The 13,803-nt window shown below is 35.8% G+C and overlaps 2 long non-coding RNA genes across 5 annotated transcripts; both read left to right on the forward strand.

Moving 5' to 3' along the window:
* Positions 1 to 819: 819 nt before the first annotated feature.
* LOC113304050 lies at positions 820 to 1,903 on the forward strand. The gene is made up of 4 exons (XR_003338015.1): positions 820 to 887; positions 1,000 to 1,043; positions 1,184 to 1,657; positions 1,784 to 1,903. It is a non-coding gene; the product is annotated as an uncharacterized LOC113304050 (long non-coding RNA).
* Positions 1,904 to 4,088: 2,185 nt separating this feature from the next.
* Positions 4,089 to 13,058, forward strand: LOC113303836. Of its 4 annotated transcripts, XR_003337789.1 has the most exons (16): positions 4,089 to 4,276; positions 4,398 to 4,652; positions 7,250 to 7,366; positions 7,452 to 7,592; positions 7,982 to 8,068; positions 8,407 to 8,500; positions 8,759 to 8,905; positions 9,168 to 9,251; positions 9,881 to 10,051; positions 10,148 to 10,227; positions 11,250 to 11,302; positions 11,504 to 11,653; positions 12,148 to 12,236; positions 12,288 to 12,531; positions 12,619 to 12,765; positions 12,911 to 13,058. It is a non-coding gene; the product is annotated as an uncharacterized LOC113303836 (long non-coding RNA). The 4 variants fall into 4 exon arrangements; XR_003337786.1 differs by lacking the exon at positions 12,288 to 12,531 and having other exon boundaries at positions 12,148 to 12,257; XR_003337788.1 differs by lacking the exon at positions 12,288 to 12,531 and having other exon boundaries at positions 7,459 to 7,592; positions 12,148 to 12,257.
* The last annotated feature ends 745 nt before the right edge of the window (positions 13,059 to 13,803 follow it).

The following is a 13,803-nucleotide window of genomic DNA, read 5'->3' on the forward strand; positions in this document are numbered from 1 at the left end:
TTATCATAAACAAAATGAATTACCTACTGATTCAATCAAATCTACTAAAAAATCTTTCCCAAATTTAAGTCATACCAACCTACTATAAACAAACAACCTAAATCATTATAATTGCGATGATACCAGCAACATGCAATTGATAAAAACAAAAGAAAACATATGTAGTAATGAGAAGAAAAACCACTATCAACAGAAAAACCAAATCATTAATCTATGAAGATGATATCAGCAACATGCAATTGAAAAAAATAAAAGACAACATACACAATAATAAGAAGATGGATAAATATTCATGCATCAACAAAGATGATAAGAAAAAGAAAGAGGATGAATATGGTACCAGTAACTTGCAATTGATTCCTAGCAGATATTATATGAAAATCCTCTGTAAAAATAAAACAAATTGAATCAGATTTTATAGCAACTTGCAAATTAGATTTGCATGATAAGAAATTGAATCAAAGAAATTTCTAGGATGAATTGAATCATAGAAATTGAATCAGATGTAAAGAAGAGTACCTTGTATCGATGTAAACGATGAAGATATGCATCGTTATATATAGAGGAAAAGAAGTATGAAAATCTCAATCGTGGGTTTAGTGGTTATACTGGAATTCGTGGGTTTCAGAGTGGGATTGTGCCATTCTATTCTTGGTGAGGAAATGGGAAAAACAGGTATTCGAGAGAATACCTTAATCGTACTTTTTGAGGCTACGAAAATCACGGTGGGTTTTGTTATTCTTATCCCAAATTAGAATTTAGGAGAGACAAACACAATAAAACCGTTTAATCTGGATAACCCATCCTAGGATGGGGATATCCAAGCTACCAAACGCGACCAAAAAGAAAACCTATCTTGCAAAGGTTCACAGTGGGCTTTTTATTTGGTACTTCCCCGGAAATAATCTTCTAATTTCGATTTTACTGTTGCATGTTTCTGTTAGTTTTATATTGTACTTTACGATAAAATATTCTCTGATTCTGATTTTGCTTCTGCAGGTTTTGGTTTTGCATAACATATATGGGGACAAACTAACATTCAGGTATGCATCAATATGAGTATGTCAATTGAATTCCGGCCTGAATTTATAATTTATTAGCTTAGGATGTAAGATATTTATGAACTTTTTTATTTCAATTTCAATTTCAATTTGACTAATAGGTTATTGTGAAATTCTGACAGAGTCTTATCTTATTGTGATCAGTGAGCAAAACCAAGCGCTCTTTGCAGTGACTATTAAGTGTTTCCTATGTAGTCTTGGTATTCCAATCAAGGCAGGCACATTTTCACTAAATACGAAAGAGCAACAACCTCAAGGTTCAGTTATTCTATAAGTCCCCTAACTGATGATGCACAACAGAAAACTAGAATGCTCAGCCAAGATTACAACTCAATAACATCTATAACCTTATATGCAATTAACTGATGTGTAGCAATGACAGGTACATGTGACTTAGTTGGTGTATGTCATGTTAGGGAAAAACACCAACTCAAAACACGATCAACAAGATGGTAAATCTCTTTGTCTCTTCCGTTTCACTGGTGATTTTGCAGATGCTACATACCTGTTGCATTTTCTTTTCACACTCTGGCTTTCTATGTCTCCACTCTTTTTTTCCAATGTAGTACAAAAAGGAAAAGGAAATAAGAAATAAGGTATACACTTTATTAAGTTTATTTTGTTTGTCTTTGTGGAAAAATGTGATTAGGAATGCAAGCGTTAGAAAAAGCATTTTAGAAACACTTCGTCCAAATTTTAATGCTGGCAAATTTTTTTATTAGGAGCATATGGAACAGGATCTCAGAAAATATCCTAAATAGAGGAGGGTGGCGTAATGGTTGCAGATGAAAGAGATATTTTGAGGAAGCTTTTGTGATCTGTTCAGTAGTTGTGTTGTTTAGGCTGTATTCATAAGGTTGTTGCTTGCTTTAACACCAATTAATAATTCTTGCAGAGTGGCATAACTAACAAATCGATTTTCCATTAGCATACTCATCTCAAAGCAAAGTTTTTCCTAATATATACTTTAATTAGGCTGCCCCTTCATCTCTGTACTATTTTCAAGTTTTGAAACAAATTCCTTCTGAACACAGGTCCAGTGAAGTGCGCTATGCTATTGAGGTTATCAATGATAATTAAACCACACATTATGGAGTATAATTCTGCCAGAAATTGTTCACAAGTCTATGTAAGTGGAGACAAAATCAAACTCCACTACAAATTCGATATACAAAGTAGCACGGCTTTGCAAGACTACTTAATCAGATTGAAATAATAACTTAGCCTGGATCTTAGTTTCTGTTCTGAAATGTTATTGTGGTTTTTTTGTTTATTTGTGCTACTCCTAATCTATCTATATTCAATATAGCTATAGCTATGTTAATTGTCAGAGATTGAGATTTCAAAAAATGATCCCTTCCCTGTAGCATCCTTTTGTCAGAGAACTTTAAGTGTTCTATCATATATCTTGGGTAGCATTACGTATCACTTAGCTAATTCATGGAAAAATGAAACTGTACTTTCATAGGTGAAGGGAACACCAACCAGATAGCTCATGTGTTCTATCATCGATTTCGAGCAACATTTCATATCACTTAGCTAACATGCTAAGAGAAATCCGTAAGAAGAAAGAAGTTCTAGCTAGATATGGAACGTATATGCATAGGTATGAAGATGATCTATATATTCACATATAGAAACACGGTTTATTTGACCTTTTGCTTAATACGGATACCATGTTTGTAAGGAGAAAAAAAGTTTGTGAATAGTTCTCTACTGACCGAGAAAACAGACTAGGTACAAACCGGCTCTCACATCTATTTTTTTTATAGGCCCCGCCTCTCAGGAGACGTGCAGGAGTGGGCTGTCAGGGGTGGTTTTTTGTATGGTTTTTATCTCAGTATGTAGACTTTTAGAGAGTTTTGTATCAAAAAAACTTATACTCCATTTCGTACAGGGTTTGACAAGTCTTTGAATAAAATATTGTTGGGGTTCTTCATTTTCACTTTAATGCAGGTTGCTTCTTGGAGACTCCAGTAAGCACTATGGGAAAAACCCAAATATGGGCTTTGGCTACAAATTGGCCATGTCTTAAATCTGGCCAATTAGGGTCAGTTAGAACTTTGGCTACAAATTTTGTTGTCCTAAATCTGGCCTTTTTTTTTTCCATAATGCAAACATTTCAGACTTTTTTTTTTTTTTTTTTTTTTGCAAATCATAAAATATCCATTTTGGTATTGGTTTTAAATATCTTAAAATTTTATTTACCTTTTCCTTTATTTTAAAATATATTTTTTTATATATAATCATTGCCCATTTTATTACAAAACTAATGAAAAAAGCATTACAACTCAGAAGGACTATCATCCAGTAAAAAATTAGTCGGAGGTCGAGTAACAAGTTGAGCTCCAACCATTTTTTGAATGACCAGTCCTAATCTACGAAAGAGAAAATCTCCAACAAATAGAATATACCAATGAGACAAAGTTACAAGGGAACCAGATAAAAATAATATCTTGAGAATTTGTTGATAAAGAATATACACAACACAAATGGGAAAAATTGAGAAAGAAGATTCCAATTCGAAGACTTTCGTTGTACTACAATACGAGCTTCCATTTCCCAGAGCAGAAATTCGAATCAGAGGACAGAGAATCTTTCCCACGTCTTTCTTGGTTAAAAAACAAAAATAAGACTGTATTGCATAAATACTTTTACGATAAAACAACAACCTAGAACCCGTGATGTTACGACATGGGTCATATTCTATAATACAAGTTTCCATTTCCCAGCGCAGAAGAAAGTCGAATCAGAGGAGAGAGAACCCGAGTCATATTCTATAATACAAGCTTCCAATTTTCAGAGCAAAAGAAAGCCTAATCAGAGAAGAGAAAATCTTTCCCGTGTCTTTCTTGATTAAAAATAAAAATAAAACCGTATTGCATAAATACTTTTACGATAAAACAATGACCTAGATTCCGGACCGTTACGACACGGATCATATTCTAGTGTGTCAAATTTTCAAGAAGGGCCACGTACAAAATATATATGTGGCCCGACCACATCTTAATCCTAGCGTGAATCCTCTCACTTCCTCCTCCTCCTCGTTTCCAACGAAAAACCCTCTTTATTCTCTCGCCATGGAGTTTGTTCTTCCAGCTTCAAGTTCAAGTCCTTACTATTACCCTTACTTTTGTTTCACACTTATTTATCTTCATTTACACTGAATCCATTTGATTGCTTGGGAACCAGGCAGGTTTCTTCCAACAACAATGGTAATCACGACAAGCCCCTTTCATCATCTTTAGTAGGTGATAACACTGATCATCTTATTCAAACACTGTTGTGATTAAACTAATGGTTTCTTTTTATATTCTTGTTTGTTTTTGGTGATAGCCGCAGCATCTGTTTCTGGAAATCAAAAATCAATGTTTAGGAAGAGCAGAATCAATCTAATTCCAAGGGCGTTGAGGAAGGACAAGTATCAATAGAGGATGGCAAGCAGTGTAACAATGAAACAAACAACTTCCTAATTGTGGACCGAGATCAGGATATTGTGATGATTGATTTAGATGATGACGACGAAGACGATGATGGAAACCTAATTCTTGATGATTGATCAGGGCAGACAAAAGAAGCGGCAATCCCTAGGTGAGAAGAGAAGTGTTGAATCCTTTCAGAATCATTTTTGTACATCTAGTCTATTACTTGCTATAGTGAAGTTATCTCGGAAATCTTTTCAGAATCATTTTTCGCATCTAGTTACAAGCATTCTTTTTAGTAATGCCGTGAAATGAAACACATCCTAAATCCTTTAAAGGTTCAGTTATCTTTTTAGAATTGTCGGAATGTGGGGTTTATAGAGAAACTTGGGTATTTACAACATATTACTATTATGCGCAATGCATTGCAGCAGGAGTTTTGCTTTGATCAGAAAACACTAGCAAACTCAAGCGTACATACATGACTTTGCTAGGGTTTAACTTTGGTTTAAAAGAAATCAGGGAAGTAGTTCCCTGTGAAGTTGTTCTGTGTCATCATCAGTATCGCCTGTTTAAGATGCATCGCAAGCACGTAGTTGTTCTAGTTCGTTCAACTTCTGTTCATGTTAAGCGACGAGTTGTTTCAAATTCTCCAACTCTTTGTTCCTGCCACTGTGTTGTTCAAGTAATATAGGAATAAATATGCAGTAAAGTGAATAGCCCTTGTAGCAATTCTCATACTGACCCGGTACAAGCTGATTTTTGCCCTCAACAGCCCTTGCATCAACTCTTTGTTTCCGTGCACATTTAGCTATAGATGCTCCGATACAAGCTGATTTTTGCCCTCAACAGAACGTCCCTATATTTGCTGTTATTTTCTTGTTCGGAGGTTGAATAGAAAAATGCGCCACTGGTTACCTGATGAATCTAGCGTGTCTGTTTCGAATTTTACGCCCCGCAGCGGACTCATGTTTTTGTTTTGCCTGTTTCGAGTTTTAGACCCCACACCGGACGCATGTTTTTGTTTTGCCATGGCCACGAGGCTTTAGATTCCAAAGACATTTCCTTAAATTAAATAGATTTTTGGTCAGTCATGTCTTTAAATACTCTACAAGTGTAGTAGAGTACTCACAGTGGGACACGTTACATATCCCCATACCCTATTAGTAAGACGTGTAAAGTAAATATCGCAAGACATGACTGACCGAAGACGTATTCAGTAGATTCGCATGCAATCGTTCCGTTTCACTGTATTAACTTTAGAATCCTAGGCACGTCTTTTTGTTAAAACACTTTCCTCCTCCTCCTCCCCCTCTCTCTTCTTCCTCCTCATTTCCCAGAGCAAAACCCTTTTGCCCTGGGAAATGAGTAGGAAGAAGAGAGAGAGAGAGAGAGAGAGGAGGAGAAAAGCGTTTGTCTTTGTTTGCAGCTGCTATCTTTCTCGATGTTGCTTATGTTGGCGAACTCAAGCGATTCAAAAGTATAACCTGAGTTTTTTCTGTTTTTTTGCTCAAGGATTTTTTTTGAAAGATTTCTTGTGTTTTTGTTGATCTTCTGTTTACTATTTGATGATCTTTGTTTTGGATCAGAATGTGCAGAAGAAATAGACCATTTACTTAGAGATGGAATACCAGTAATGGTTGAGAAAGCTAAAGATGATGATGGAAATTTTCATCATCTTTAGCATTTATATGATGGAAATTATTTTACACCCTAATTCATAGATAATATATATGATTCCCCTTCGCCTAAAATTTTCCCTAGCATGGAAATATTTAGTGTTTTTGTCTCCATAAGCAAAATAGTGATTTGATCTTCCTTCTAAGATATATCTTGTTTGTTTGGATCTGACCTGTGATATATAGTAAAATCGATTTCTGACTCGGTCCAAATTAGATACTACATCGTTTGTTTGTTTCATTCTTCTGATGTCTAATTTGAGGTTTGATTCTGTTCATACTAAAGATGGAAATGGAAGACGAGCTATTCATTGTGCTACTACTGCTGGAGGGAGTGTGAATGTACTGCTACGAGCTATTCATTAAGTGTACCTATTCGATCTTTGACATCTATATCAAGTCTCATTTCCTCGATCAAGTACAGCAGTAGCAGCATAATGAATAGCTCGTCTTCCATCTCCATCTTTAGTATGAGCAGAATCAGATCTCAAATTAGACATTTATTTTTTCGTTTATCTCCGCGTTAAGGTTTAAGGGAATTTAGGAATTGGAAACTGTTGTTTTCCGGTTGATGTATTGGTCATATTTAGGGGTTCTCTATAATGGTTACTACAACCTTAAGTTGAATACTTTTCAACAATGTTTGTTCTGTTTTGTTTTGGTTTAGACTTTCTTTTTCTTGGGATATTTTTAGATTGGATAGTAGATGTTGGCTAAAACATTAACAAGTGGGTTAATGTACTTTGTTGGTACAAATAGTCCACATGAGCATGTCATCGCATTTTTTAATTTATGGATTCTGAAGATTTAGTAGTACTAGTAGAATTTAAAGTCGATTAGCTTAAAACTGTGTAAACTTGAGTAAATGGCTCCGAACGGTGTTTCTAAAGTTCCATGTCGAGAATGAGGTGGGTATTTTAAGTTGAATAGTAGGTCTAAGGCTAACACTTGGCTGAGTGGGTTAATGTTCTTCGACAATAAGATGTTGGCGATGTCAGTACATGATTACATTCTGTTCACAGTAAGATATTCTTAAAATAGCAAGTACAGTGTGTAATTATACACTTTCTGGTGACATGTTTCGCAGGTGAAACTCCCCTATCCTGGGAAGCTATAGAAGGGTGCTTGGCTGCCGTGGATTATCTTCTTGAATGGGTGCCAGATGATTCAAATTGTAGTCCTTTGCAATATGCCACTATGAAAGGTAGGTTCCGTTTTAATAGATCTGGTAAAGTGTGTTATTCAGACATTTTGGAGTAGCCTAAATGAGGTCCTGAAGTTTTTTTCAGGTTGCAGGACATATAGATGTCATACGCTTGCTACTTTCAAATCAACGTGGATGTTACAAATGAACTTGGCTCAGCGTTACTATATGCTACCGCCCATGGTACCACGATACTGTAAAAGTTCTTCTGGATCTTGGTGTCAATGTGAGTAGCATTTCCTTTCTCTTGATTAGCAGGCGTGAATTTCTGCTTAGCAAATACTCAATTGATCTTTAAATGGTTGCCTGAATTTCATCCTGATTCCATGCCAACCGCTTGATCACGACATATCTTTATTTGAATTATGAATTAGATCTATTTTAAGCTAAATCCTCATACACGATAGAATGTATGTACAATCTCTGCCTAATGTTGCTTTATAAGTTTCTGCGTTTCAGCTGGCTTATTTGGTATCATCATTATACACCTCCTCTCTACATACATATCTGTTACGTGATAACGATTATAACATATAATGGTTCCTCTTACTTCCACAATTTCTTTTTTTTTCACTAAGCAAGGGACTGAATCCACCTTCTGTTGTATCTTTGCAGCCGAATTTGGTCTTCCATGATGCATTGACTGCACTTCATTCATCTATCCGTTCACAATCTTTGCTATGTGTGGTGTCATTACGGAAGGTAAAAATATTTTTTCTACATTTTTGCCGGACTTATTAACATTTATTTAGACTAGTTTGTATGATTCAAACAAACAAGTACAGTTTGTGTAAACTTTCTCCTTTTTCTATCCATGCTGGCTAAATTTGTTTTTCTTGGTTTCAGATATATATTAGGGAACTTTCCATGTTTGTCTTGGTTCCATTTCTTTTGACTGCTGACGGTGATTTCGTCATACATGCATATCTAAGGACTGTTTAGTGTCTGCTTGTGGTTGTTGAGTGCCTCAATATGCTTGTTATATCATTTTTGTGTTTGTAAATACCCTATATAACTTGTTCTAGTAAATGTTTTTTCAGATGGAAAACCTCTGACTATTGCAGCTGAATTGGGGGTATACAAATCATTAAGCTGCTGGTTGAAGCTGGTGCAGATCCAAATGTTACAGATATAGTACGCAAATTATACATTTGGTCTCTGTTCATTTAGTGGATATCATCTGTTGTAAATGACATGATAAAGCTGCATGGACCACTTTAAGTCGAACGATCAAAGGGATTGTTTCGACTACTCTATCTTGCGCTAGAAGGGCGCAACTTCCTAGATCCTCTGTTTAGTTTTTCATCGCGCTGTCTTAATTTTAATATGATAAGAAGTGGTGGTAACCTATGAGATGATTCAAATATAAAAGCCAACTTTTTTTTGTCACAGCTCGGGCTAAAGCCAGTAAAAGTCACAGCTGTTAAAGATAATTGTCGAGGTGTTGAGATTCTTTTTCCTGTGACTTCTCCTATTCCATCATATGTTCACTGGAGCATAAATGAAATAATGAAGCCTGTACATTCTTAGAGAAACAAGGTAAATACAATATTTGTTTTTCTTTTGAGGTTTTGAACAGTGGCTTAACATTTTTGGACCAAATTGACTTCCTTATCCTTTCACTGGCATACTGTAAATCAACTATTACTAGAAGTTCTGGATCAATATTAGGTTTGTCGTATGTATGGCGTACCAGTAACATTTTATTTTTATAATCCATACTTGTTTTTGTTGGCATTGGAGCTCATAAATGTATCGTTTTTAGAATGTTTATGTAAAGTGTAATGTATTAAATCTTCAGGAGCAATTTCTTGAGATTAAATCAAGGGGAACAAGTGAATTTCTGAGGAAGGAGTATTCTTGGGCGGTATATTGGTACTCAGAGGTACCTTTTTTTTTACCGGAAATATTATAAGGTTAAGTGTTTAAATGAATTGTAATTTAATTGATAGCTTTTAATTCGAAGGTGAAATAAGAATTCATACACCTTCCATGTATAATGTAGTGATTTTAAGCATTCATATCATCATATGCCATACAATTCGGATCATTTGGGAATTGCAGGGAACATCACAGTTATACTAGAATGTACGTCTGCCAAATCATGATCTTGGCACGAAATAGGATACAAGCCTCCGTTTTTCTTTTTGTCAGTTTGTATATATTTCTATGCAGTCCTTTTATGCTTATTTCAATATCTACGATCAAGTATCAGATCTATACAGTTTTTCACGAGAAAGATAGCTTCTGTGTTCCTCTCAAATTATTGTCACCTAAACTTAATCAATAACCAACTAAAAATGTACATCTCCGTTGATGTTTTATCTAGAGGCACATGTTTATCCCGTGGAGTTTAAAAGGAAAGCCACACGCATCTGCAGTTTTCACATTATCGCATATTCTCAAATGTGGAAATTGAGCTTAAAGATTTTTCCGTTCTTAGTCTATTTTCCTTTAAGCTGTCTCGTTTTTCTTTTTTACTCCCGTTGATGGGTTGAGCTATTTCTTTTTCAGGCCCTCGTTAGGAAACCTGGTGATGCAGCTGTGCTATCCAACAGGAGTTTGTGCTATGTGTATTTAAATAAAGGAGATCCTGCTTTTGAAGATGCTACTCAATGGGTGTTGGCAAGACCAGACTGGCCTAAGGCGTATTATAGGGCAGGCGTAGCACTCAAACTGCTGAATGTACATATTTGTTAATTTTCCCTTGTCGGTTAATTTTCTTCTTTTCTTGTTATAGAAAGAAATCCTTTTTGGTAATATTTGCTGCATTTGTCGCAGAGGCGTGATGATGCAGCAGATGCCTTTTTCAATGGTTTGAAACTGGATCCTGAAAATAGAGAGCTTCGAAATGCATTCAGGTTAGGTACCATTACATGTGATGTACATTGTTGAGAATTTAGGCACCTCCACTTGTTTCCACAAGAAGCATACAGATTATAGACCCACATCTACCTTGGGTCTAGAGCGACTGTGTTGCCCAAATCGAAGTATAGGCTTAAAAGGCTGTTGTAGGTAGTAATGGCAGTGGCAGTGTTAAGTTCTCTGAATCATTGATTGAGGTCTTCTTAGGCCCAAGTCACTTAAGTGTGTGAACGTTTAGCTAGTGTATGTTATGTAGAACACATAACCATGACAGTATGCGAACAGAACTATTCGACTTTTCTTATTCTATTTCAAACTCTTCTTTCTTACACGGAAGTTTCGTTAAACAGGTAGACGGACATCAATGTCCCACTTTTGATAGAAAGACATGTATTGGCATATATGCCCGATATTCCGAAACCTTTTTCTGGTGAAAGTTTTTCGTCAGGTTCTGTGACAAGTTCAAAACTTGCTAATGTAGCTCTTGAAAGCAAATAAAAAATCAGGCTTCTTAGTATCAAGTATTTTCCTTGGTCATCTTCTATTAACAAAAACTTGTGAACATTGTGTAGGTCTGCTTAATTCTATTGAACTCTTTAAAATGTTAATATTAGATCATATCATAGGCTACTCAGGCTACTCAATATTAATATTTAGAATGTTAATATTCAGTCGGTCTGTTATCACTTTGTGGGTTCAACAAAACTGGGAAGAATGTTACATTGCCATTGCTTAATTTGATTTTGGGACCGATCTATTTACAGACATCATGGCTTTTTTCCAAATAATTTCCTTATTGCTTGTTTGGATGGTGAGTTTAGGTTTTGCAATGTTCATTTTGGTTATCCCCCATGTTTGTTTCCTTAAATTATTACCTTAGTTTAACTCAATCGAATTTAATGCTAGTGGGGATGTCTCTGCATCTGTTTTATGTTATATGTTTTCCTCCTCCTGTTTGTTTTTTGTTTATTAGTTGTGCTCTTTGTACTTAGTGTAGTTTCTTGTTGGTGATTGTCAGGGATGCTTCTAAGGCTGTTGATAGAGGTAGCTTTGCCTGTCATTTCTCTACTGGTATGTTGTGTTGCTCTATTTAAATATGTAAGAGTTTATATTTAGTTAACTTGCTAGACTCTTCTGTCGTTCATTATTACTCTACTTAATGTACAAGTCATCGAAATTTATTGGAATAATAAAGCCTTTGCAATCATTGACTATGTTGACAAGGCCTTTAAAAGCGTTAAATTTTTATGCAGTCTTATTTTATTTTGGCAGGATAGAAACGGAACATGAAAAGTTTGGCTTTGAGCTGGAAGCCTACGCCCCGTGAAATATGAGCAATTTGCAGACTTGCTTAATGGTCTATGCAAGATATTCAATTAGGAGAAACTAATGGAAGAGGAATATATTATTGGACTCAAACAGGTGAAAATACTATAATTTTTAGTTTCAGCATCAACGTTATACAAAGGCATCCTTCAATTAGTGGATGAGCTCTTTTCAATGTTAAATGCATAGATTGCATATGTGTGAATACATAGTTACCTTTTCGCACTGTTTCCAAGAACCATACAAACTAGCCGCACCTAACTTATGTGGCTGGTTTTCACCCAGTTCGAGCTGCATTTACGTGTTTTATTTTTCATTGTATACCTATCCATATTGCATCGTTTTGATGGTGTCTAAGTAACCACTTCCATTCCTAGTTTTCATGGCTGTCATCCCACTTTCATCGTTTTCATCATTCTTCGTGGCAACATACCTAGCTTTCTCAGTGACCGCCTCCATTCCTCTTAATGGTTTTAATCTGTGATCTTTAGTTTTTGCAGCTTTGTTAGACTAGGTCAAGTAATGTGGTTGCTAGTGCTATGTAGATGTATAAATCTCAGTTGATCAATTTTCTTAACTATATTGGGCAGGATGACCAAAGTATATATTTGGACCTGGGTGGTCAATCTGAGATTGGTGGTGCAACCCTTGAGACACTACATCAAGAACTCGTGGAGAGGTTAATTCTAATCTCTACCAGGTCCGTCCTCTTCTTCTTCTTGCCATGTAGTTTTAAAGTTACCTAGAAACTTGCTGGTCTTCGTGAATTGTTTCTTATGTTGCCAAATCACTCTATCTGAACGGAATAAACATCAAATTAAGTGGGAGTATCATGGTCATCAGTGCGAACCGTCCACGGGTTTCTGATCTTTTCAGCTCTCATGAAATCATGAAAATGCTAGATGATGTTCTGTTTACAAATTCCATGGGTGGCCCATCAATTTGAATGTTGGCCACTAGCCAGTATGGTTATAGTATGGATAGTTTCCTATTTTGTTCAAATTTATGTGTCCGTCTGTTCCAATTGGGTGACTTTCTGATTTGGCGTTTGTTGTTTTCAGAAGAAATTCAAGGAATGGGAACAACAAGTGAAGAACTGGGAGGAAAAAGACCAACAAGAGATGGAGAGAGGGAGGTTGAAAGTTCGTTGGAAAGAGTCTGTTTCATCTTATCAACCATTGTTTGTTGAGACAATTAGAATCCCGGGGGTAAGTTTGAAACCCTTAATCTACCGGTCTCCTATTTGGTGATAATACCTGGACTTACTTTCTTATTGTTGAATTATCTGCATTTATTCGTTTGTCTTATTTAAAATCAGTCTCTAGAGATACTCATTGGCGTTGGTTGTTGCAGGTATGTATTACCATGCATTCCATCCCATTGCATCAGTCGTGGGTTCACCAAGTTTGTCGTTATGCTTATGGGTTTTTTTCCTTTCCATGGCTTTTAAATGTAAATTTCATTTAGTGTTCAATAAATATGCCCATCATGTTTTGTTTCAGCTATGAGTATAGAAACACACACACACACACACACACAGACACACACACACACACACACACACACACGATGTAATAGTGTTTAGCATAGTATAAAATGCTATTTACTTGATATTATTACTGTCTTGTGAAAATGTAGGAAATGCTTGTATACTTCTCATTCTTTTTATATCACAGGCAATTTTTGTGTAAGATGCATTCCAAATTGATTCTAGGAATGCAAAGAGTTTCCTCAGATTTGCTTGATTTCCAAGAGCAGGGTTCTCAGAGAATTATTTGATTTTCTGGTCATGGAAATCTGGATTTCGGAAATGGCTTCATTCCTAGCCATGGCTAGGTATGAAGCCATATCATCTCTTGTTACAAAAGTTCGCAACGGCTGACTAAGTTACATCAGCATGCTCTCTCCTATAATCAAGCTTAAATACTGGCAAGTTTAAGAGCTATATCACTTTTTACATGTTTCCACCCAGTATTGTATCCATTCATGAATAGGTGGTAGACAGAAGTAGTTGGGCCCATCACAAAAGAAGAAGAGCGGAGCAGCTGCAAATTAGTGTGCTGTGGTGTGGCAGGAAACACGATTTGGCATACAAAGCCAAGATATCCCATGTTCTTCTATTATTTAATTCTTTGCTCTTAGATTACTTTATCTTGGTTTGGTGTCCGAAGTTGAAATCCATCTGTTTTTACTTGCAGTCAGTGTTTTAGACAAATCCAAAAATCTATAATTTACTGAACAGGTAT

Source organism: Papaver somniferum, chromosome 8 (assembly GCF_003573695.1).
Source record: "Papaver somniferum cultivar HN1 chromosome 8, ASM357369v1, whole genome shotgun sequence".
Lineage (NCBI taxonomy): Eukaryota > Viridiplantae > Streptophyta > Magnoliopsida > Ranunculales > Papaveraceae > Papaver > Papaver somniferum.